Source organism: Streptopelia decaocto (genome assembly GCF_964273445.1).
Source record: "Streptopelia decaocto genome assembly, chromosome: 2".
NCBI lineage: Eukaryota > Metazoa > Chordata > Aves > Columbiformes > Columbidae > Streptopelia > Streptopelia decaocto.
Window position 1 is genome coordinate 97,174,687 of NC_138655.1, and position 23,131 is coordinate 97,197,817.

Consider the following 23,131-nt stretch of genomic DNA (forward strand, 5'->3'; position numbering starts at 1 on the left):
ATGTAACAGTAGATGATATAAGAGAATAGAAAATTTCCTATAAATTCTTCCAATGCTTTAAAACTGGCCTTTTTGGTACAGTATGTCTTCATGAAAAAAAACACTACAAGAAATATTGTGGTTTTTATATCCTTACCCAGGTGTTTCTCGTATCTGTGTTAGAATATAAAATCTGCATATTCTGCCACCACTAAAGCTGATAAATTGCTGAAACAGCTCACATGCACATTGCACACATAGGTGGTTTAGTGAATGAATAATGCAAAAACCAGAGGTTTCTAGAGTTTTCAGTAAAGAGGAATGAGGCTCCCTCTCAACATTTAGGGCCTGACTCTTTCTCAACTCAGATCTTCTGTGAGCATTTATATCTGTGTGAAGTAAGCTTAAGAAGAATTTAAAAAAATACTCTGCTGGAATTTAGATGGCTCAGAAGGCTAGTAATAGGATGAGTGTCTTTACTTCAGGTCACTGATTTAAATCCCAGTTAGAAATAGCCAGAAGTCATTACAATCTGGTGGGAGGTTGGTGACCTATGAAATGAACTGGTGATGGGAGCCACCAGTTGCCACCAGAATGCAGCCACATATCACACCAGTGCATTGAACTACAGCCAGTGAAGAAAATGTAGTGGCCTGCAATTAGAGAAACCAGAGTTCTTATTTTCCTTCAGAAACACCTTGTTTCTCACTGCCCAGCCTGCACTGAACAGTGCATAGTTTAGTTTTATCCATTAACAGGAGATTTTCTTAGAATTACAGTCCAGTAGCTGATCCTTTAAATCTGCAGAGAAGACCAGCTGCGGCCTTTAGGTAGCAATTTCTCCTTTGCCTGGTTTTTATCTAGTAAATGTTTGCCTCCTTTTATGCATATAGTGATTTCTCTAGGCTTTTCCTGTCATCACTGACTAAGCAGTCTCTCTTTACCCTTTCCCACACTTTATTTCACTTTGGAAAAAAAATTAGCGTCCCTGTTAATGTATTATTGAAAATATTTATGTACATATAGTTGGAGTCTAATCTAGAACAGCTATTGACTGATGTGCCTCATAAATTACCCAGTGTTTGTGGAGGCCGAATCTGGAAATGTAGTGTGTTTATGTGTAATAAATACAGAATTTGTAATGTGACTTTATAGGCAGAGGTTACTGACAGATTATGGGTCTCTCTAATCTGATGACATTTTTCTTTTGTGACCCCTCTGGCATCACGTGGAGTACCAAATTTGAAGAGGACAGGCTTGTTGGAGCTTTATTATTTTTTAATTTGTCACATTTTCTTAAAAATAACACCAGGCAAAGAAAAGTTGGAAAAAACAAAAAAGACTCTGGGAATAAGTTTTCATGTTTCAAGCCTTTGGAACTTGCCATCTGCTTGAGTGAGGCTCTCAAAATACAGCTTTCCTGCAGTAGTCGGCCACACATGCATAAAGTCACTTGCCTGTGAGATTGCAAGAGTGAGGCTGGAGAAAACATGTTTTTCTTTATATACTAACTGCATATTTTGTTTGGGTTTGCATGTGGGTCAGCACATCAATAATGGTGTCAATGATATTTTTTCAGTCATTCCACTGACAACTGGGTTGAATCCCTACCACAGAATCATGGATTTAAGGAAAATTATCTACAGCTTTACCAACAGTTGCCAGTACAGAACCTCAACTTTCTTGAGGGAGTACAAGCAACATCTAATTGAGAGTCTGTGTATATTTTTATCTTATTACTCATTAAATACAGAGATAAATTAAAATTTTAGCAGACTGACATTGCTACTATGTGTATTTCAGTCATGCCAAGTACTCACCTTATTAAAGACTGGAATTCCTCCAGATGCTGGTTTTCAGTGTAGAGTTTGTATTTTAGTAACTGTTTATGAAAACAAAGATATGCTTTAAAAATGTTAGAAGGGTAGGTAAATTGTTTAGTGTAAACAGTGATAAAAGGAAAATAAATTTATAAGTCTGATTAGCTATTATTTTATTAATATGGATATATTACTGAGAGAAAATATTCTGTACTAGTCAAAGGTACAAATTTTGAACAAGTCATGAACAGAGTAGGGTTGTAACTTTTCAAATGAGGTTTCATTTGAAAAATTTGAGAGCAGTGGCAGTGTTGAGACTGATAATCACATTGACCTGACGGACCAAAAAGGTAATTATAGAGGTTATAGGCAAAGGAACAAAGAACAGTAATAGAGGTCACAGGGAAATGGAAAACCAGACAGTTAGTTTATCTTGTGTCTATATTTACTATGCTGGTTTTACCAGAGCTGGCATAGTATTTCTGTGCTTAGGGTGACCTTGATATTTCTTGCAAAAACAAATTATATTCTGTTGTCCTTCACAATGGCAGGTATATGTCCACAGCTTTGTCATACCTATTTCCTTGTGAAAAGGGTCAAACTCATAAGACGTAAAGATACAGGAGGTCAATACTCACACAGGCCAAAATCAAAGGAGGGAGACTGGGCTGGCTTACTGGATCTGTGGCCAGGAGAATGTGTGATTGTGCAGAATGAAAAAAAAACAACAACAATCCTATTGTGCTGGTGTGTGCTGAAGCATGCAGGGCAGCCTTGTGGTGACTCTGATAGCCTTGTGGTGGCCCTGGCAGCCTGCTGCTCTGAGAAGGCTTTGCTCAGATAGGGCAGTGGAGAAAAGTCTGTCCTTCACCCTCTTCCTTTCCTTGGCTGCTTGTTCCCTCCCTCTGTCATCTGGGGCTTTCCAGCTGTCCCAGGAATGGCTAACCCGCCCAATGGTGCACAAACCTGGTGTGCCCAGGTCCTTACTGGCACCTGGGCATGCCCAGAGTCCAGAGCAGCTTTGCTCTCTCTGGGCTGTTTCTTTCTCCTGTTGCTTTGTGCATGAAGGAGAAGCATGTGTTGTGTCATAGACTGTTTTGGTTTTTGTTTTGTTTTGTTTTGTTTTTTCTTTTTCTTCAGGGCTGCACCCACGCCACATGAAGCAGAAGTGCGTGTTTTCGGATGACTGCCTATGGCTGCGCAGATGGGGAACTACCAAATTAGATTTTGGGGCAGCTGCAAAACCCCTGTCTATTACCTATTTGTCTATCTATCCAGTCATATTAGGAAGACCCAAAGACATACGGTTAAGCTACAAACAGGTGTTTTATATCATAAGAAGGTGCACATAGCCCTGTTAAACTAGGCAAAGATTGTAAGTAGGACTCAAATCCTTTTCCTGTCATTGTCCTGAATATTCTCTATAAGAGGGGATTCAAGACCAGCATTTTACAGTCTCAGCACTTCACAAATATTCAGCTGACTGCCCGAACAGATTTATGAATCAAAGAGATCATATTGACTACAATTCTAGCCCAGTGCCTTTGTCAGTACTGTGGGGTGATTTCTTAAAAGAAGTGATTAACTAGAAAGGCTAACATTTTAAAAATAAGCCAGAGAGGAGAATAATTAATTAAATAAATTGAAAAACAACTAGAAATAATTGGAGCATTGTCTGAAGTTGAGAAGAAGGGATATTATAAAACAATATATTCAGAATGTTAGTTTTAAATGTTCAAAATAAACTGCAATTTTTTTTCTAACCATTTTGACAGTATGTGTACATTAGATAATCTTTATAGAGTACTTAATTTTTGTAGTTATAGTTAATATGTCTCAAATAGATCAAAATTTTCAGGAAAAAAGAAGTCCAAGCTAATGTTTTAAAACTTGAAGGAAGAAGAAAGTAAGGCTGAAACCAGAGGTCCCCACATTTAGTCTTATTTTGACTATAGTAATCTTCTATTCGAGCACTGTTCATAATGGTGTATAGATTAAACTGGAACAAGAATATGGAAAAGTAATCTTTTTGTTCTGTCTATTAAGAATTACAGAAAATGGGCCTGTTTGTTCACCTTGCATAAAAAAAAAATTCCCTGGAGAGAGGTGGCAACTGCAATAGCAACCATCATACACAAACATGTTGCTGAACTGAACACTTCTTTGGATTTGTTTGGAAATTATCTGTTCTTCTAGGGATTCTTGTATAAGATTGGTTACAAGGATCACAGGCCCTGGAGGGAAAAGTGGCAGGAACAGTTAAAATGGAACCAGGTCTGTGTTGAGTTACTGATTTGCCAAATAAAAAGAGTGGATTAAATGGGACAAAAAAGGTATAACGGGAGGTGAACAAAGAGACTCTGGTGTATTTAGAGTTTTCTTGTCTTGATCAAGATAGATACTTGATGGAAAAGAAGATCAGAAAAGATATCACTACCCTTTTTCTGGCTTAGGGAAAAACATAAGGAAAATGTAGGTAGTTGAGAATCAATTACAAATTGTATTTTGTTCCTCTAGAGTATGGATGTTGTGAACAACCTTTAGGTGATTCAAAAGAATGCAGTGCTTGAAAGCTCATGTTCTTCTACCCTTTATGAATAGTACTGATTTGTTTTTTGTAAGCAAATGTTTCCAGCATATGCATTTCCAAAATAAACTTCCTATGAATTTGCTGAGTATGTGTCTCCAGACAAGAATATATTCATGCCAAAACAATTATTTCATTTGCAGGCTGTCTTGGTCTTTATGTTTACAGGGGTAGATTGACCTAATGATTTGATTCATACTTCTGAAAAAGAGATTAATGGTGAAATCAGCCTCTGCATATAGAAGAATAAAACCAAAGGGGAAGCAAAAAATTGCTGCAACAGCAAAACCCAGAAGGTGCTCTGAATTATCTGCCAAAAGGCCACATTTTGCTGATCTTATGCTGTGTTACCTGTTTTCCTATACATGGCAACATCCAAAAGCTCATAAGCAAGTCAAAATGCTGAGATGCTTTTGGAAGCTGAGTGGTAGTTGCTTTTTTCAGGGAAAAAGGATCAAACAACACTGAACTTTTTGCACAGTCTTTACTCACAATACAAGTAGTTCGGTTACTGTAGCTGATGAATGCTGACGTTTCTGCGAGTTCCCTCCTGAAGATTGTAATCTCCTCTGTGGCATCTATTAAAATAGAATTAACTGAAACAAATCCTCCTCTTCTGGGGCAGTCTGTGGATCTTGCATAGTGTGAATTTCTTCCACACAGCCAGGAACAAAGATCAGAAGGGATGGTGTGAGGCTTCAAATCCAGCCCCTTGAAAACTGCAGGTAACCAGTCACCTGCTGTTTAGTCTGCAGACCTCCACAGGTGATGTGCTTTTGGACACCCCCCACTTCCAACATAACACAACTTATATAGGAAGTCAAAAAGCTATGGCACTCACATGTACTTCAAAATGACCATTGCTATTAGTGTGGCAACCAAATGTTAAGTGAGTGTCACAGCCCCGCCCCACCCCCCAACATTTGGACAGTGAACTTCAAGCAATTGTATGCTTTCTTGATAAATGTAATGGAACTTAAACAAGTTAATGTAAGTAAATTTTCAAAGATATTAAAACAATCCTGTAAGTGCATTATCTTTGCAGGAAGGTTTCCTGTCCTGCGCAGCCAGTCTGGCTTTCAGGCAAGACTGAAATTTATAAAAGACAATATATAAAATTAGTTGTATGATAATTTAATGTGCTGGCAAGACATAAAATAATAAAAGTAACTAGAAGCTAAAGCCAAACAAATTTTGTTTTAAAGTGAAAGAAAGTCTTTGTTGTTCTTCTTTTTAACAGAAATAGTCATAGCTGACTTAGTTCTTCTGAGAAGTAGTTGACTGTGTATCACTTAATGTTTTATCAAAATAGACTTCAGCAGAAGATGGCCAACCAGGAAATATATGTCCAGTTTGGCCTTTTCTATGATGATTTCATGACCTTTTCTGATCTTAAAATTCCTAAATTTATGTCTAGAGTGAATTTCACTGAAGCCTCTCCTCAAGGAGGCTTGGAAAGCAGAATAAAAGTCACGTGGAGACAGAAAGAGATCACACATCTAAGACTGAAATAGTAATAATAAAAAAGTGGTTGTACAGTGGGAAAATCAGGGATTTAAAAACTCAACATAGGTAGTTTAGGCTGTGTCCTAATTATTTGGGAGCCAGAAGAGACCAGGTCACTACTATTTGAAATATTTAGATGTTGGCACACTGTGGGGAATTTTTCACCATCATGGCTTTCTTCAAAACAGACGTCAGCATGTGGAGCTGTTGGGAGATCCACACCCGGACTCCTCCTACAGCTACAGTGAAACCCAAATACGAACGTAAAAAGAAGAATTAAATATGAATGGACACTGCTTTAAAATCATTATCCTTAGTTCTCCTCTGAGTTTAATTCTGTGCTCTGCTTTTCATTATTTTAGAAGGGATCAATGTCAGGCAAATTAGAGTATTGTAATTTGGGTAATTCTGCTCACCTTTTTTCATACTGGCACAACATTGGCAATAGATTCTCATAATTTCCATGATATTCCAAGATTTATTACACTGAATGTCACAGTGTAATGTATTTTCTGACACTAAGGTGCAAGGCATCTGGGGCTAGAGATTCAATATTTATCAGAACTGGGTGCTGCTCAAAAGCTTTTCCAATGACCAACAGACCAAAGAGTAGCTTGCGATCTGTGTGCAATATTTTTCTTTCCACTTCCAGAACACAGGGATCATTATTTAGTGCATTTTGTATGGCAATTAAAAATGTTACTGTGTCCACTGACAGGCTATGAGCATTGTTAGAAGATGCTTCATTTTTCACTAACTATAAAATTATTTGAATTCAATCCATATCAGTTGTTAATTTTTTGGTAATGTTTTTGACTTTTACAAGTCACTTTCTACACTCTGTAATTTCTATTTCATGTTAATTATCATAGATTGCTCTCTTCTTCTTGCTTCTTATTTATTCATTTTTAATGTTTAATTCTTGCCTTTACCTGGCCAATGAACTACAGAGGGATTTTAACCAAATTTTATTGTCTTGACTGCAGATGGCCTTTTATCTATCAAATAAAGTCTTTTATTAGAAACAGAACTTTTGTTGAAATGTTTCTGATATTTTTTGCCCTTTTGATCAATTTTTCTAATATTTCTCATTCTTGCTCAGTTAGCTGTTCAGCTACATATTATCAACTGTGACTGTCTTCTGTCTGTGAATATTGGATGCAATCAGGTCACAATTATGGGACCCTAGGCAACCAGTGGCCTCTGGTTCAATGATAAGTTAATCTTTATCCCTCATAATGAAGTAATAAGGTAGAGACATACATTGTTCAAACACCGTTTGTACTAGGTAATTATGATTGGTTTTTTAATACACTTTGCCCTCGAACTTGCAAGGCCAGGAGAAGAAGTGGACGTGGATGATCCCATTTACCTGCCCTACAAACTCCAACTCAGCTGACAGGCTATCAGGCAAATCACTGTCCTCACAAATTTTCAGCAAGCCATACCTTCATGCAAGGTGTCTTGGATATCTCACAAAACCAAAATCTCATGAAACCAGGAGCTACCTGTATAATCTGTACTTTTCTAGAAAATGCTGCTAAGAGTAGTCATGAGATGTTTGCTGGTAGTGCCACAATGCGCATTCTTCCACCAGACTTAGGGCCATCTGGGAAAGAGACCTAGCCAAAAGATACATATGTGTCAGCAGAAGAGTATGTGTTGGTCGGACATCAATGTGCATTACTAAAAGTGTGCTTGTAACAAGGAGATAAAATAAGGATGGAAGTAATGGAAGGGCTATGGTGCAGCCAACATCACTCTTCCCCCCATGAAACTGAAGGGTTAAGAAAACAGAAGAGAGGTGGAAGAAGAAAGATGGATAAAACCACCACGGAAATAATGTAGATAGAGAGAATGAATATCCAGGTTTAATTAAAAAGTCAGAAGTTGAGGGAAAGCAGAAAAAGTCTGTAGAAAACAATCTAGGAGGAAATTGTAAAAGTGTTATGATAGTTGTTCCAGAGCACACAATGCAGAAGGGCAGAAGAGAAAGTAAGGTGAAAGGAATGGTAAAGAAAAATGCATACAGGGAGGCATTTCACATGCCTGGTGTTACACTGTGTCATGTATTATCATTTCATATCAGAAAGCTACAATGAAAAATAACAATGTAGCACGTTGCAGCAGAACATAGGAAAACGGTGTTTGAGAGCAACTCCCATCCCATTCAGTGGTGGAAGAGATGGGGGCAGAAGGCAGGAGCTGGGGGCAGTTTCTCTGACGTTGATCCTGAGAGGCGAGTTACTAAATGTTTTGAAGAACCAGACTTTGAGGCTGACAGTGTTGTCAAGGAGGGAATGTTTTGAACGAAAGTTCACAAACTAGGGAAGATGAGCAGGGGGGAAAAGAGCTGGAAGAAGGACAAGTTGGGCTGCTAGGGTGAATTGAAGGGAAATAGGAAGGGATGCAGGTGAGCAGGGGCTATAGGACGTGTCAACAGGACACCAAAAGATAAATACTGTGCCCTTCCCATCCTGTTTTTCCATCTAAAAAAAACACGTCTCAGGATCATCCTCTGTTTTCCGATTTTGAAAAACCAGTCCTAGCATGGCGGGTGTGGGTTGCTATTAATTACCAATTCCTGATAACTCCCTCAAGGTTTATTTTGTTTTTAAGAAAAAAAAACAAAAAAAAAGCAAGCTGCAATCGGGACATCTCTCAGACCTGGCCAGTCTGCTCCAACAGGGCCTGAGGGCTGGGGGCTCTGGGAGGGGGACGGCACGCAGAGCTGCCCCGAGCCTGTGCCAGCACACCCGCTGCGCGCACACACACACACACACACCGAGCGCACACGCCGTGCACCGCGCACGGTCACTGCACGCACACCCTGCACACACGCACGGTGCCCACACAAGACACGAAATGTGCATGCCCACGCAGTGCACACACTCGTGGCACACACCGTGCACGCACGGGCAGCCTCAACGCCCCCTCCACGTGCACACACACACGAGCAGACAAAGGGCAGCAGATCCGTCACCCCCACACACCCGGCGGCACACCCCCCAGGGCAGCGCTCCCGCCCTGCCACCAGCCCCGGCGCCGCCGCCCCGACGTGCGGGTCCCGCTCCGGGAGGAGCCGGGCGGGCCGCCCCGCTTCCCCCTTGCCCTTTTCCGAGCGCGGGGCCGGGACGCTGGGACGCGGGCTGGGCACCAGAAAGTTAGGCACCGGCGGAGGGGGGAGGCAGGCGAGGCGGAGGGGCCGCTCCCCCGCGCTTTTGTTCAGCGCCGGGGAGAGGACCCTTGGTGGGGCCGAGCCGGGCGCGCACCCACTCACGCCCACACGCCAGCCCATAGAGTAAGCCTGTCCCGTGGCAGGGCTGGGGGGTGGGAAGGCGGAGGAGGGAGACGGAAGGTGTCTCTCCAGCCTTCCTCCATCCAAGGTGAGTTGCAGCTCTGCTCCGCGCTTCTTTTGTCTTGGTGCGAGGCCGCCGCGAACCCTCCGCCTCACCCTGCCAACTTTCGGCGGGGACCTCGGCGCCCCGACGGTCGCTTCAGGCTGGGGCCGTGGTCGGGGGCTGGGCAGGGTTGCGGGGGCAGCCGCGGTTCCACCCGGGGCCGCGCCGTGGCTGCTGGCGGCGCTCGTGGCAGCCGTCCCCGTGGGGGTGGCCGGAGGGCAGGTGAAAGGGCCGTGGTCGGCCCCCTCCTTCCCTTTTGGTTTCTTTGGGACGGATGCGGTCGGCCCCATCTTTGAGCTTTACGCAACAGGTAGGGATGCCAGGAGCTGGCCGCAGCGGTGGTGGCACGGAGCCGTGGCCAGGAGCTTTCGGGGGGCTTTTTTTGTTACGGTCTCTAGAAAAGTGCAAATGGGAGGAGGAGGAGAAGCAACAGTCTTCCCAAATTCCCCTTCAGTTGTTTATTTATGTACTTCCCGTGTCCATGCAAAAAGGGTTAGTTTCGCAACTCCGGAGATTTTTTTCTTTCTTTCTTTTTTTCTTTCTTTTAAACTTATTTTTCTTTATGTCCTGCGTTTGTCCGTCTCATTCCGGGAGATCAAACTGACCGAAACCAGATACCCAGAGGCTTGTCCTCAATGACAGCCGGGGGAATCCAAACAAAGAGGTGCATCTACCGGAAATAATGATTTGAGAGATGTTTCTCTCTCTTTCCACCCCCACCCCCCCGCCTTGAATTAAATTGTAGTTTGTTTTTTTTTTTTTTTTTCCCCTCAGAGGTTCAGTTCGAGGGAAGTTTTGCGCCGAAGACGGGGTTGGGGCTGAGGAGGGATGGAGAAGATGGAAAGTTGCGGCGGTGGGAGGAGGCGGGGGGCGAGGGCAGTGCGGGACCCCGGCTGCGCCCGGGCCGCGGGGGGAGCGGGGGCGCGGGGGACCTGCCGCCGCTGCCGGCTCTTTGTCTGCTCGGGCAACTTGAACAAAAGGAGAAACTCGGATGAACTCTCCATCTCTCCCTCTCCTCTCCCGGGTTATCTCATCTTCGGCAACTTTATCCGAAGAGATTTACTGAACTTTCTCCGAGCTCTCTCGCCGCCTAAAAGCAAACAGCCCCGCTGTAGGCTCGTGAGGAAATCTGGGTTCACAGTTTAAAGAAAGGAGAAGGTACGTTTGGACTTCGGGTTTATTGTTCTTTCTCGGCTCCCTCGTCGTCCTCCCCCCCCCGCCCCGCCTCCCCGCCCCGCAAGCTGCGCTCTGGGCTGGGAGTGCGCAGAGGAGAGAGGCTGCGGGCCGGCCGAGCCTTTTCTTTGTACTTTTCGGAGCACATGCAGGTATTTTTGGGGAGGGTAAGGCGGTCATTCCGCCCTGGCTCCGGTAATGCAGGCTGGGGGGCACTACTCGGATGGGGGGGTCTTGCCTTCTCCTTGTGCCTGCTTTGCGTTTTATTTTAGAGTTTTAAATTACTTCTTTTTCTTTTTTGTCGAGGGAGGGAAGCGGTCTCAGAGAGATTTCTGGGTCGGGACAGAGGAAAGCTGAAGACAGGGAGAACTCCTTGGGATTGTAGGGAGTCCTGTCCAAGGAGTGGGAACTGTGGGGCTGGGCAGGGCAGAGCACAGCAGGGGGAAGGTGAAGGCTCTGCCGGGTGCCAGCCTGAGCAAGTAGGGGATGGGGACACCACAGAGGGTCACACATTGCTGCTGTGGGACCTTCCTAGGGGAGCAAGGTGTGTAGAAGTGCGGAGGGACAGTTTTAGGAGGGGAGGGACCAGAGGGAGGACTTTGTTCTTCCAAATGCATTGATCATAGTGGAGGGAGACAGTGCGAAGGGTCAGTCCAGCTTGGCCCTTCCTTGGCTTGTCTTCCTCTGTACAGTGCATTCTCCTTCGTCCCTTTGAAAAAACAATAGTCTCCTTGAGTTTTGTTCAATACTTTTTAGTATTCACACCTTCTAGAGTAGGCATTGCAGCTTCAGAAAACTTACTCGTGTGTTCTTTGTAGTTTTCTTAATTCTCTTGAATAATTTGGTGTCTTATTTCCCCTTCCATTTTTCTGTGCTACGTAACAACTGCCACTTTTCCTATTTTTTTTCATCCCAGTCCACTACTTTTCCTTTCCTGTGTTATTTTCTTGTCCTAATTGGCCAATTTTCCCTCTCCCTCATTAGATCTACCCTTTTCAGAATTTCTGAAGTCTCTACTTTTCCGCTTTCTGTTGTTGCAAATTTTACCCCTTTTCTGGTCATTTTCCACCAATTCTACCTATATACTTGCTTGCATTTCTCATGAACAACTTCTTTTGCCAGGATCTTTCTTTTCATGCATGTGTAAATATGCTCAGGGTTGCCCAGATTTGAAGCAAGTGTAAAAGTTTAGTCTTATTGCCTCTTCCAGAATTATTCTTCTGTAGTCTGCCCTACATGCACGTTGTTCTGTTACATACTCAAAACTTCTAACAAAAATTCCTGTGCCTCCACTGTTATTCACCTTCTCCTTTCTTCTTGTCTTTACCTCTGTGCACTTGCATCTTACATTCTCTAAAAGCTTCTTCTAGTTCGTCTCCCTTGTCTCTGGTGTGGAAGTTTGTTCTTTCCTCTTTCCCTCACTCCAGCTTGGCAGAACCGACACTGCTCTTCACATCATTCTCTATTCCCTCCTGTGCAAAGTGCTCAAACTTTTCTCTCTTCCTCATATTCCCCTTTCCAACCTAAGCAAAAATTTGCTGTTGGTACTTCCAAAGGAACAGCGCAGCAGGAGTACCAGCACAGACAGCCACAGGTTTGGCTGCTTTGTCTTGCTCCTTGCAGGGCCAAATGTCAGTAGTAGTGCTTGTTGCCCAAACCCTGGCTGCAGTATCCATGGCTTGTGGAGGTACTGTGAGCGGACACTGAGCTGGGGCTAAAAGGGAAGGAAAGACCACCACTAGGCTCTCTCCTCCACCATCCTGATACCTTTTCTTCAAAAGGATTAATGTGATTTATTTTTGCTACTTGGGGCTTTTTTTATTGACTTTTTCTTTTTATGAGTTTTGAAAGACCTTCCAGGGCAGTTGAAGAGCCTTTATATTACCTTCCTTTCTTGGCACTTCAGCACTTTCTGTAATATGAAAGCCCTTCTCTTAAAGTATTGAAAGTACAAGAGCGACAGCATCCAGCTTGATTCTTCTGTTACATTCCAGCCTGGTGAGGTTTTTAAAGTGAAATGCTGCAACCAAGCTTTTGGTTTTGGATGTGTCTAAATCTGTGAAGAAATACATGTTTAAAATTATTCAGAAAAATGTAACTTTTTATTTGTATGTTAGTCCCGGAATGGTGTGGCAGAGTTCCTGTGCCGAACTAACACTTCTTCCTTTTATTTGAACAGGTTAAAACATGGTTGTCAGGAAGATGGGATGGTTGCCAAAACATCAGTCTGTGATGGGTGCCATATTGCATTATTCTTTGGATGGTGGAATGCAGTTTAGGATTCTGCAGGGTTGGTTAACATGGTACAAACTGTACTGTGCAGCTGCTGAACACCTTAACCATTTGGATTTGTACATAACTTAATGGGCTCCTGGAAGAAGTGGAAGAGCTTCCTGCAGAAACTTGAGGATACTGTGGAAAATGCTACTGTGACCCATTTGGATTATATCGCCATCTGACATGAAGGTTCTGCAGTTGATGAAAGGTATGCTTCTCTCCTGTCACAAAAGTACAATGTCTCATAAATCAAAATACTAAGCATGTTGTCTTAAACAAACTTGCTTTGTAACCTTTATTTATTTATTTATTTATTTATTTATTTATTTAGTCTTTGCCTTGCTGCTGATGCCTATCAATAGTTTTGAGTGGTGTGATTTGGCAGAAATGGCTTTCTAATGGTTTGGCAATGTTTAAATCTTAAAGACAGAAGGAAAAACTGAACATGAAAGTATTTTTGGTTTCAGAGTTAATTGATATTTCTGGGGTAATGACTTCATTGGGTCTAGGAGTGTTTAAGAGCTCTAAAAAATCAGACTAGTTAACTTTTAAGAAAAATATTTTAAAAGTAGTTTAAACAAAGCATTTTCCACAATCACAATCTTCCAAAAAGCTGACTTTGTTTAAAGACTTGTTACTATTTTGAGTTTAAGTCAATAAACCAACTTGCTGTTATTTAACCTCTCTTCTTCCAAATAGCAACAAAAATCTTATGGATGGCTTCTGTGGGGGAGAGAGCAAATAGAACTGTATCACTTAAAAATTCAAGGAATTCTTTTGTTTCATGTGTTTTTCAAGTTTTGATTTAAGGCTTCTTGCAAAGCATGTTTACGTCCCGAATGTCTTAGTACTGTGAAAGTCTATTAAATGAAGACAGTGTTCAGTTTTCTTGTTATCATGTGAGATAACTGACGTACAGAAATGAAATTAAAATGAGTGAAAAAAATAAGATGTGAAAAAGTTATTAATGAATAACAAATTATTCTTGAATCTAGGCTGTGTTAATCCAGTGGTAAGGAAATCATTGAGCCCCTTAGTGAACTATGAACATTGCAAAACAAATTTTTAAAACTCTTTAAAATCTGATTCTTTTATACTAGTTTTGTGCACTGCTTATTTATTGCTGAAAACAAATGACATGAAAATACTTGGTTTTGCTACATGTTTCAGCTCATCTGATTGGTTCCACCCTATAGCATATGTAGGGCAGACAAGTATTCATAATCTTAAGAAAAGTGCTGAGCTGTCTGGCCTACTTTAGAGCAAAATAGAAATCTGAACAAATAATCACTTGTTATCCTTTTCAGTTGTAAACAAAGGTATAATAAGCAATACAGTCCTGATTTTCTGGTTCCGACTGTATTTTAAACAAGAACTACTCTTATTTTTTTTTTTATTATTGAAGATAAGCTTTTTGTTACTTACTGAATACAATTAATACACATTTAGATTTCCATTCTTAATATTTGTCCAACATTTATACTATTTTTGAACTTTGTGTGGCTTAAATTAGCCACATGAAGGGCTTTATTTTGAAGTCTCAAAAAAGTAAAAGTCTTGGACTGTATGTGGAAAGAGGAAAAGAAGAATAATATATGGATTGTGCTGGATAAAATTATTTAGAGCTGCTATGTAGTGTTGTCTCAGAGAAAAAGGCAGTCAACACCTTATCGTAGCTTAATTTGAGAGTTTATGTAGATGGAATTTCATAATTGCCATAGGATCCAGGACATTTTATACAAATTATTAGATATATTTTTGTTTGTTACACCTAGAATATTTCAAATGCTAATAACTTGGTGACAAAACTGTTAAGATTTAAAGAGGGGGAATACGCTTTATCCGTCTTCAAATTTCTTTGGACTTTTTCCAGTAAAACAAAAATAAGCATTCTCATATTCGGAGATTAGGCCTGTGGAGAAAGGAAAAATAGGGCCAGCTAGGAAAAGTTTAGCATGGTAGTTCCCAGCTGATAGGAGTGCTGCATCGGTGGGAGGTGAGACCATTGCAAAGCTTGCGCAGAGATGGCAAAAATGCTTTTTGCTGGCCCTGACTGGATCGTCCCTGTGCCTGGGAGCAAGCCCCAGGAAAAAGGGCAGCAACAGCAGGTGAGGCAGGGGCTGAGGGGATGGATGGGTTGGTGGATGGATGCTGAGTGCTGTGGGGAAAGAGCAACACCTGGGCCCTGGGAGAGGTGACAGGAAGCACCTGCCTGAAGTGGGGCAGGATCAAGCCCAGCTGTCTCCAGTGAGGGCTGGCCAGCAGGGGCTTGGGAGCTGCTGCCTGAGATGAGGGTTTCAGATATGTGAGCTCTAATTCTATAAAAACATGTGGCAAGAGTTTTTCTAGTGGTTTGTCCCTGGTTACAATTGGGCCATTACTTGCTTTGTTTGTGACTGTTCTGGAAGGTGGTGGAAGTTCTTGCAGGTGTCCTGGGCAGTATGGGCTTGGGGGTGAGCTCTAAACTCCCCCTCACAAGCTTACTCTGGGATGTATTGTTGTTAAGCTGGTAGCAGAGCTTATGCTTAAACCAAATTAAACCAAATCCAGACAGTCTGAGCAGTGATTCCTCCTTCAAACCCTGCTCTTAGGTAGGAAAGTCTTTTAGCCAATGTACTTTATTGCATGAGAAAGTGTCTTGCTCCACTTACCTGAGGAGAGAGTAACCATGGGGATGTCTCAGGCCAACAGACCACAAGTGCAGAGGAGATTTAATAGGCTGCAAGAAGTGATTTTGTAATGTATTGTGGGTGGGTGAATTGAAATGTTGGAGTTGTGAGGAATGGGCAGAGGAGAAAAGAGCAGGTTTTATAACTTCTAGGGTTTTTTAGTTGGTGCATGAGAGAGGTGTTATATGGAATAGCTTCTTATCAATGAACACTTAGGAGGTAGAAAGGAAAATGTGATAAAGACTTTATTTCTCTGATTGTTCCTTTCATTTAATTAAGTATTTTTTTTGGTCAATGAGCTCCAGAATTACAAAATGGTATTGAAATTTCCATAGACTTGTGTGTTCCCCACTGGTTCCTGAAACAAAACAGGGGTAAGGATGCTTCCCTGGGGCCTGCTGCCTTTCATCCCTTCAGTTGGCAGCGTAGGACAAAGGAGCTTCCTTCTCTAGAAGCTTTGCTAGAGCATCCTCCTCGGGATGCAGAGCCACAGTTTGACTCTTGGGTAAAATGCTAGGAGAAATCTTTTGGAAATATGATTGTTAGTCCCTGAAAGGTCTCCCAAACAGTCCAAAGAGTCGAGTAATTATGAGGAGGATGGCATGGTAAGTAGTGACTTTGTGTTGCTCAGTAGGAAGGTGAGGTAGAAGCTGTAGGACAGGGCATATTTCTAGAATGGAGCTGTCTTTGTAGCTTTGAGTCCATAGAAAATGGTATTTATAACAGGTGTGCTTTTTTTAGTATTTTTTTTTTTTTTCCTCATCGCTTTGTTTTGCTTGATGCTGGTTGAATCTTCTGAGCTTCATATAGTAAACATCATGATTGCAAATATGAAGTTTGGTGTTTGTTTTTGTTTTTTTTTTTTTTTTTTAAATTTTATTTTTCTGCTTTCAATTTTGTGTCACCTTGTCAGGTAACTTGAAGTATAATACTCTTACAGAATCAGTATAAGCATTGGAGTATGGTTTATTTTAGCTTGTGAGAGTAAATTTCATGAGTAGAAGTAAAGGAAAGTTGACTGAGGCTAGAAGGTGAGATTTGCTGCTTGAAATCCGGGGGCGATGTATGGCAGTTTACACTCTCCACCACATTTTATTACAGTTACGATTGAGAAATACTTGCATTAAAACTTATCATGAAAAGGAAGCTTGCAGCATGTGAGCTGCTTTCTGTAGAATGCTATCAGTTACGTCATGGAAGAGGCATATGGTGTCTGGAATACCATTTTCTTTCTCTTGATTGAATTTATTTTATGTAGCAAGAAGCTTTCCAACTTGCTAACAGATTTCTGGTTTGATTTTTTCTTTGGTTATTTTTTACTTGCATTGTTATAACATGAATTTTGTCACAAAGTATTTATGAAGCCTGAGGTAGGGTTCTATTGTGCTTGATACCTTGACCTTTCCTTGATTAAAATGCATAGATGTGTTTGGGTTCAGTAGGGGGAAGTGGAGAATCTAGGAAGGTTAAGAATATTTTAACACAAAATTAAATGTGGCCTTTGTGCTGAGGATAGGGGCAGTACTGTCCCTGAAAGGTTATAAGAATACTGCGAGCATGGATTCTGATGGATTCTCTATTCCTATCTATGAATACTGTAGATTAGTGAGAACATAGTATGTTTAATTCTTTAGAAAGAAGAGGAAAATGCTCATACCTAATCTAAATGTGCATGGTTCTGCTAAAAAATGATCACACTTTTTGTACTTAAAAACTAAAAGGAAGCTTTATTTCTATTTAAGAACAATGTTGCCACCTTATGAAATGTACTGCATTTTGATGCTTATTTATTTATTTATTTAAAAAAAACCCAACAAAAACCCAAAAAAAACAGCAAACCACAAACAACTGTGTTACTAAAGTGTTTTGGACATGAAAAACTTGGTGTCAAGTCCTGTATGGAAATATGAGTATGGTGCTGCTCTGGGTGTTGGCATTTCTTCTCCTTCAGAGGTATGGGAGAGCAGTGAAGTACAACCATGGATGTTTGCATGGGATCCTTCCCAGGCATGGTTGGGCAAGTAGGGGAGGCCATGTGGTTGTCATAAAACTTAATAAGTGAGCAATGGGAGTGTGTATTCTGGGCTGATAAGGATGGTGTCTGACTTGGTTGTGAGGCAGTGATGATCAGTGAGGAAAGGTGAGGCATCTGGAAAACGAGGTCTAGTGGCTAGTGATTGATGCGATAGGGGAAGGAGAGGTGAACTTTGCAGGAATGGATGGGAAGCTGTGTCATAATTTATGTCTGGAGGCCTGTGCCATCAGAGCATTTCTAATGGGAAAATGTAGTGAGATCTGTAAATGGCTGTAGCATAGATTATAAATATTTCAGGGATCAGTAATATTGCCTTTTTTTTTTTTTTTTGGTGAATGATATAATTGTTTCTGCTTAATGCTGCACAGGGAAACAAAGTTAACTTTAACTTTGCATGTTTTGAGTTGAATTTGCTCCCAAAATATCTGCAGTCTTCAGCTGAGGATACAAATTAGCTGCTTCTGTTTGGCTCTGTAACACTGTGCAATGCAAAAATTTGTTTAGGTAAGTGGTTCAGGAGTTGCATATGTTGTTTTGAGATTTTCTCAGAGGTGAGACTTTGTGTGGCTGCTCATCTTTCCAAATTTGCAGATGGGCTTTTGTTTGGTATCAGTGTTGCTCTGTGCATATGCTCTGAAAATAACAAAAGTTGTGGTGGCTCCAGAATACTTAAGAAGGTACCTTGGATTATGCAGAAAACTCCGAGGTGTATCTAAGCAACCTGTTGTTTTGTGCAAGCTTGTGTAGAGCCATGCAGTGCATTAATTTCGGCATATAAGCTACTTTATTGTACAATAGTGTTACTGGACTTGATCTGTTAAATGTTGCTTCTCAGCTGAGCTTGCATTTGGTATGGCTTCAGCTCTGCTGGTGCTGGAGCTGACCAGAGCTGGTGGCAGCTCAGGGGCCTCTTCCCTGGCCTTCCTTGAAGGGTATGAACATGGACTTGGTGGTGCTTTGTAGAGAGGCTGTTGTTTAAAGACTTTCAGCTTCAAGTGTTTGAAACTCCAAAGGTGTTGGAAGAGACACTCTTTCCCTTACAGAAGATGCATAGCCTTCTTGGTAAAAACCAGGAGATAAGATAGATGATGAAAGGTGTACTACCCCTGGGGCTTAAGCTTGCTATATTTGAAGTTTTACGATGCAGTATAGGCAGTAGCTTTTATTCATTTGAGCTCTTGGACTGGACTTATGGAACATGTCTAGGTGTGGGCCCTTATTGAAAACCTGACACTGGAAGAAAAGGTGATTCTGGTTCACAACTTCACAGTTTCTGGGCTCTTTTATTTATTTATTTATTTTTCTTCTTAAATTAAAATGCATTACACTTGCAAAAGAAGGAATGAAAGAAATGTAATTCTAAATGTAAAAGCTTGTTCTTCACCATGTTAGATACCTTTCAGCTTCAGGATTTGTATACATTATTTTTATGGTCTTAAATCTATGCATTATGTGGCTTTATCAGTTTAAAGCTTTGTTTTTGCATATGCTTAAAATATGTGTCCTAGATCATGTCCTGGTTTATCAGATTTGGATTAAATGCCTTTTTTTTTTTTTTTTTTTTTTCAAATAGCTTATTTTCCCTGGTGTCAACACCTGATATTTGAATATTTTCATCCATCTTCAGAAGACTTTGCATGGGCATTTCTAGCCTGATTTAGTTGATGATTTGAATGCATTGTGAAAAACTTTGTTTAAATTGAGAGAGAAATTAAGTGATTATTGCTTTTAAAGCATAAATGGGAGCAGAGCTTGCAAAACTAAATTAGTTGTGCCTGTAAAAATCTATATTGTCAACTCAGTTACTCTCTCTCATCAGCTATCAGAGTTAGCTAGAAAGAGTTTGATTTACATCTCCTGTAGGAATTCCAGCACTTGGGCAGTGGAGGAGGTGGGCTATAAGCTGGTATATATTCATGACAGCAGTTCACCTAGTAATAGGACTGAAAGGGAAGCTTAAAAGGTAACAATAAGATAAATTTGCTCCCTCTCCCCAAAGAAACAAATGGACAACTTGCTTAATATCCACTGAGATTGGTTTTGGATGACATAATGCATCTAGATACAAGATTAATTAGATGCTAGTTAATTTTAAATGTCTGATGTCACGTCATACTCAACATCTTTCTTATATGCATTTTGGAGTATAGTAGCTTCAAACTAACACCTGAAATATTTTTATCAGCCAGTTTGAGTTACCCAGTGCACTTTTTTCCTGTTTAGCCACCAACATTTGAGCTGCTGTGTCTAAATCCAGTCATCTAGGTCGATTTTCAGCAGACCCAAATAATGGTTATTTTTACTTCAGTGGCAACATGGGCCACTGGGGCTTTTGGAAAAGCAAGTCAGACACCAGAACCTCTGTGTGTGTGTAAGCATATACATTACCTGCTAATATTTTAGATATAAATTTATATATACAGGCATGTATACATGCACACACCATACAGTCCAAAACCAACAGTGTGGTGCCTGAGGCAACTTAATGAAGGAGACAGGTGTTTTTTCTCCTCTATTTGAAGCAGTGTCTAGTGCATCCCCAAATCTTGCTTCTGTCATCTTATGTCAGTGGTCTTCTATGCTGTGTTCACTTTTTGTTTTGTTTTTTAGCCGCTCAAAATGAAAAATGTGCCCTGTTCCTATTGACCAATTTGTTTCTTAAAATACATCCTGTGTGCAAATTCTGATCAGTCAAAAGAAATATTATTATAGAATCATAGAATTGTTTTGGTTAGAAGAGACCCTCAGGATCATTGAGTCAACCATAACCTAACTCTGGCACTAAACCATGTCCCCGCCCCCCAAAAGGCACTACTGAAAAGCAGCTGGACATATCTGAAGTGGAGCTATGACAAACATTAAAATATTAAGTTTTTTCAACCGGTAATCAATCTGGCTTAACTTTTAATGTGTGTATGCATAATGTATATACACACCTGTATAAGTTGGTTTGCTGGAATTTATTGCTTTAAATTAGGTACAGTGTAATAATTGAAGTGGCTAGAGGAGATTTGGTTTTTTGTTTGGGTTTTTTTTTTTTTTTAATATCTTGTTTTAACATATGCAGTAAGAATTATTGTGAGTGCCACCAAAATTAGGTGTGGAATGTTGTTTGTTGTGGACTTCACGCAGGGTAGGTGTATTAGTGGCTCTTTATTTGAGGCAAGTGAAAGGGTGTTTGCAAAGGAAGACCAGAAACATTCCCAGATTGATTTCTTTGCATTTGAAAATGCAAAGAAATCAATCTAGTGCTTTGACCTTGGATTGCGTGTTGCAGTTGGAATAGGTTTTTGCCCTGAACACAGTTGTGAAAGGCAGTAAGTTATGATGGATCAGAGTGAGAGCAGGACTGAAAAGAGGCAGAATAAGAATTCTTTTCTAGACTGACGTGTTTGAGATTGTTGTCCATGGTCATGCATCTTGAGCCTTTTCTCGAAGTGTTGGTACAGTCCTGTGAAGCACAGTTGGGTTGTTTGATAGCTGTGTATGAGAGCATATTCTAGACATTGAAAAATGTCTATAGCATTTTAAAAACAAGGATTTGCAGACATGCTGTAATCTGGTAGATAGTTTCTGGAGATAAAGGGAAGGGGCACACTCTGGTTTGTTGCTCTACTATGTCAGAAATGGTGTATCTGAGTGATGGTTGCTGAATTAAAGCAGTGTATATTCTAGGCTTTTGGTTGCTTGGTGTGAATGGTGCTGTGCAAACAGCCCAGGAACTGCCCAGAGCTATTTTTACATATAGCATCTTCCCTTCTTGTTTTCTACCCTGGGCCACGATTTGTGTAAGAGGAGTAGAGTGTCTTTATTCTTATTTTTTATTCTGAATGCTTCCAGGCTGAAGAGGGCTATGAAGTAGACCTTATTATTTCAGGTCAATGCCTGGATTAACTTCTTGGCAAAAACTTGTTATGGATCATATACTGCTATCAACGTAACACACAGTAAGTGAAGCAGACTATCTCTAGTTCTGCTTAGGTAAGATCAATTTCTTCTGTGAAAAAACAAGAAGAGAAGCTCTGTGAAGAGGCAGAGGTTGAATGTAGTACGACAACAACTTGCCAGAAAAATACTTCATAATATTCAGCTTTTGAGGGAGACACAGTTCCTTAGCATGTCTCTATAAAGAGAACCAGGGTGCACTTATAGGAATATTGACTTGGCTGTTGGACAACAAATGTTGTCATACGTCTTTTTAATGAATTTTGACTTAATCCTCTTCTGGTCTTGATGTTTGAAGATGAGAAGTACAGATTCTGAGGAATATTGCCATGAACAGTTGATGCCTCTGTTTTGGTATAGGACCATACTTGCTGTATAGCAGAGTTGGCAAATTCTGAGGGCATTACTGGCTTTCTCATTTTTGTCTTCCCAAGTATGAAGGGTAACAAACAATTAATTAAGCATAATAGTATATTTTATTTTATAATTTTTGTATGGTTCTTGTCCTGTCTTGGTTCTCCAATTCTTGGATTTAGAGTTGCTACACTAGATGCGCATGCCTTATTATTTTATGTTGAAATTGAAATAAGTAGAAATTGTATTTGAAAAAAGTCCGTATAAGATTTCTGCATCAGTTAACATTAATTTTAAAATGAAATCTCATACTTCAAGGGTCCAAGTCTTTTGTTTGCGGAAAATTATCTGTATGGAAGCTTTCTATCTTTAACTGAAATGGTCTCTAATTTATGCTTGACTCTTCTGCTAAGTTAATGTTAATTAGTTCAACATATCACTCATAAAAGATGTCATAGTTGAGTCATTGTGTAGGTAACAAGTCTTGCACTGACTAGCAATGAAGAAATATTACCTCTATTAAAACCCACGCTTGAACCGTGGAGTCAGCAAGGACTCATGACATTTTGCAGTCATCCAGCTTAATGCATTTTAATGCCTTCAGTGGTGTGAGGCATTTTCTTGGGGGGTGTGTGGGGGATAAGCAAGTGAGGCAGAGCTTTCAGATTATGCTGCACAGTGCAGCCTATACTGAGGGAGAAACACTGTGGAAATGCTGGCTCAGGTTGGTGTTAGGATTTAACCTTAGAAAAGTGTGTCCTGTGTTGGCTTGCTCAAAGAAAGCATACATAAGCAGTGGTAAAAAAGCTCAAATCTGCTTATATACAGAACCCAAGTAATTTGATATTAATAACAGCTAAACATTTGCAAGTATGCATGCTTGTAATTAACTAAGTAATTCATCTGACTCTGCCCTGAGAGAAGCATTAGAACCGGGCCTATAGTGGAAGACACATTTCAGTTGCAATTGTGGAGTGGTTAGTGTGAGTCCATAATCCTTTTTCAAAACAATAATCCCCAGGCCTCTCAGAGGAGGTTATAGTGTGGTTCCACCAACACAGTTGTGAGCCTGCACCGAGCCCTGGCATACTGCTTGGCTGCTGCAGGTATTTCAGGATACAGGACAGGTAAGGCAAGTCAGTCTGATCAGACCTCTAACCAAAAGATTTGACATGTTATTTATGGTGTACCATCAGCATCTGAATGGCAATGAACAACTGAAAAAACATTTGAGAGTGCTGTTGCTTTCCCTGCATGAGGAAGCCTGGGGAATTGGAAGATCTCAGGTCTGGAGGGTCAGTGGAGTTTCACTGGAACAGCATGGGCAGGCATGGTCAAGAGACAATGGCTTCACGTCAGAAATGTTAGCATGAAAATATTTAAAC

The 23,131-nt window shown here is 40.8% G+C and overlaps 1 long non-coding RNA gene across 1 annotated transcript in view; it reads left to right on the plus strand.

Moving 5' to 3' along the window:
• The first annotated feature begins 12,658 nt into the window (after positions 1–12,658).
• Positions 12,659–23,131, plus strand: part of LOC309436041 — a 249,333-nt gene continuing 238,860 nt past the window's right edge. The window contains exon 1 of the long non-coding RNA XR_014183268.1: positions 12,659–12,951. This is a non-coding gene — a long non-coding RNA (uncharacterized lncRNA). The remainder of the gene's footprint in view (positions 12,952–23,131) is intronic.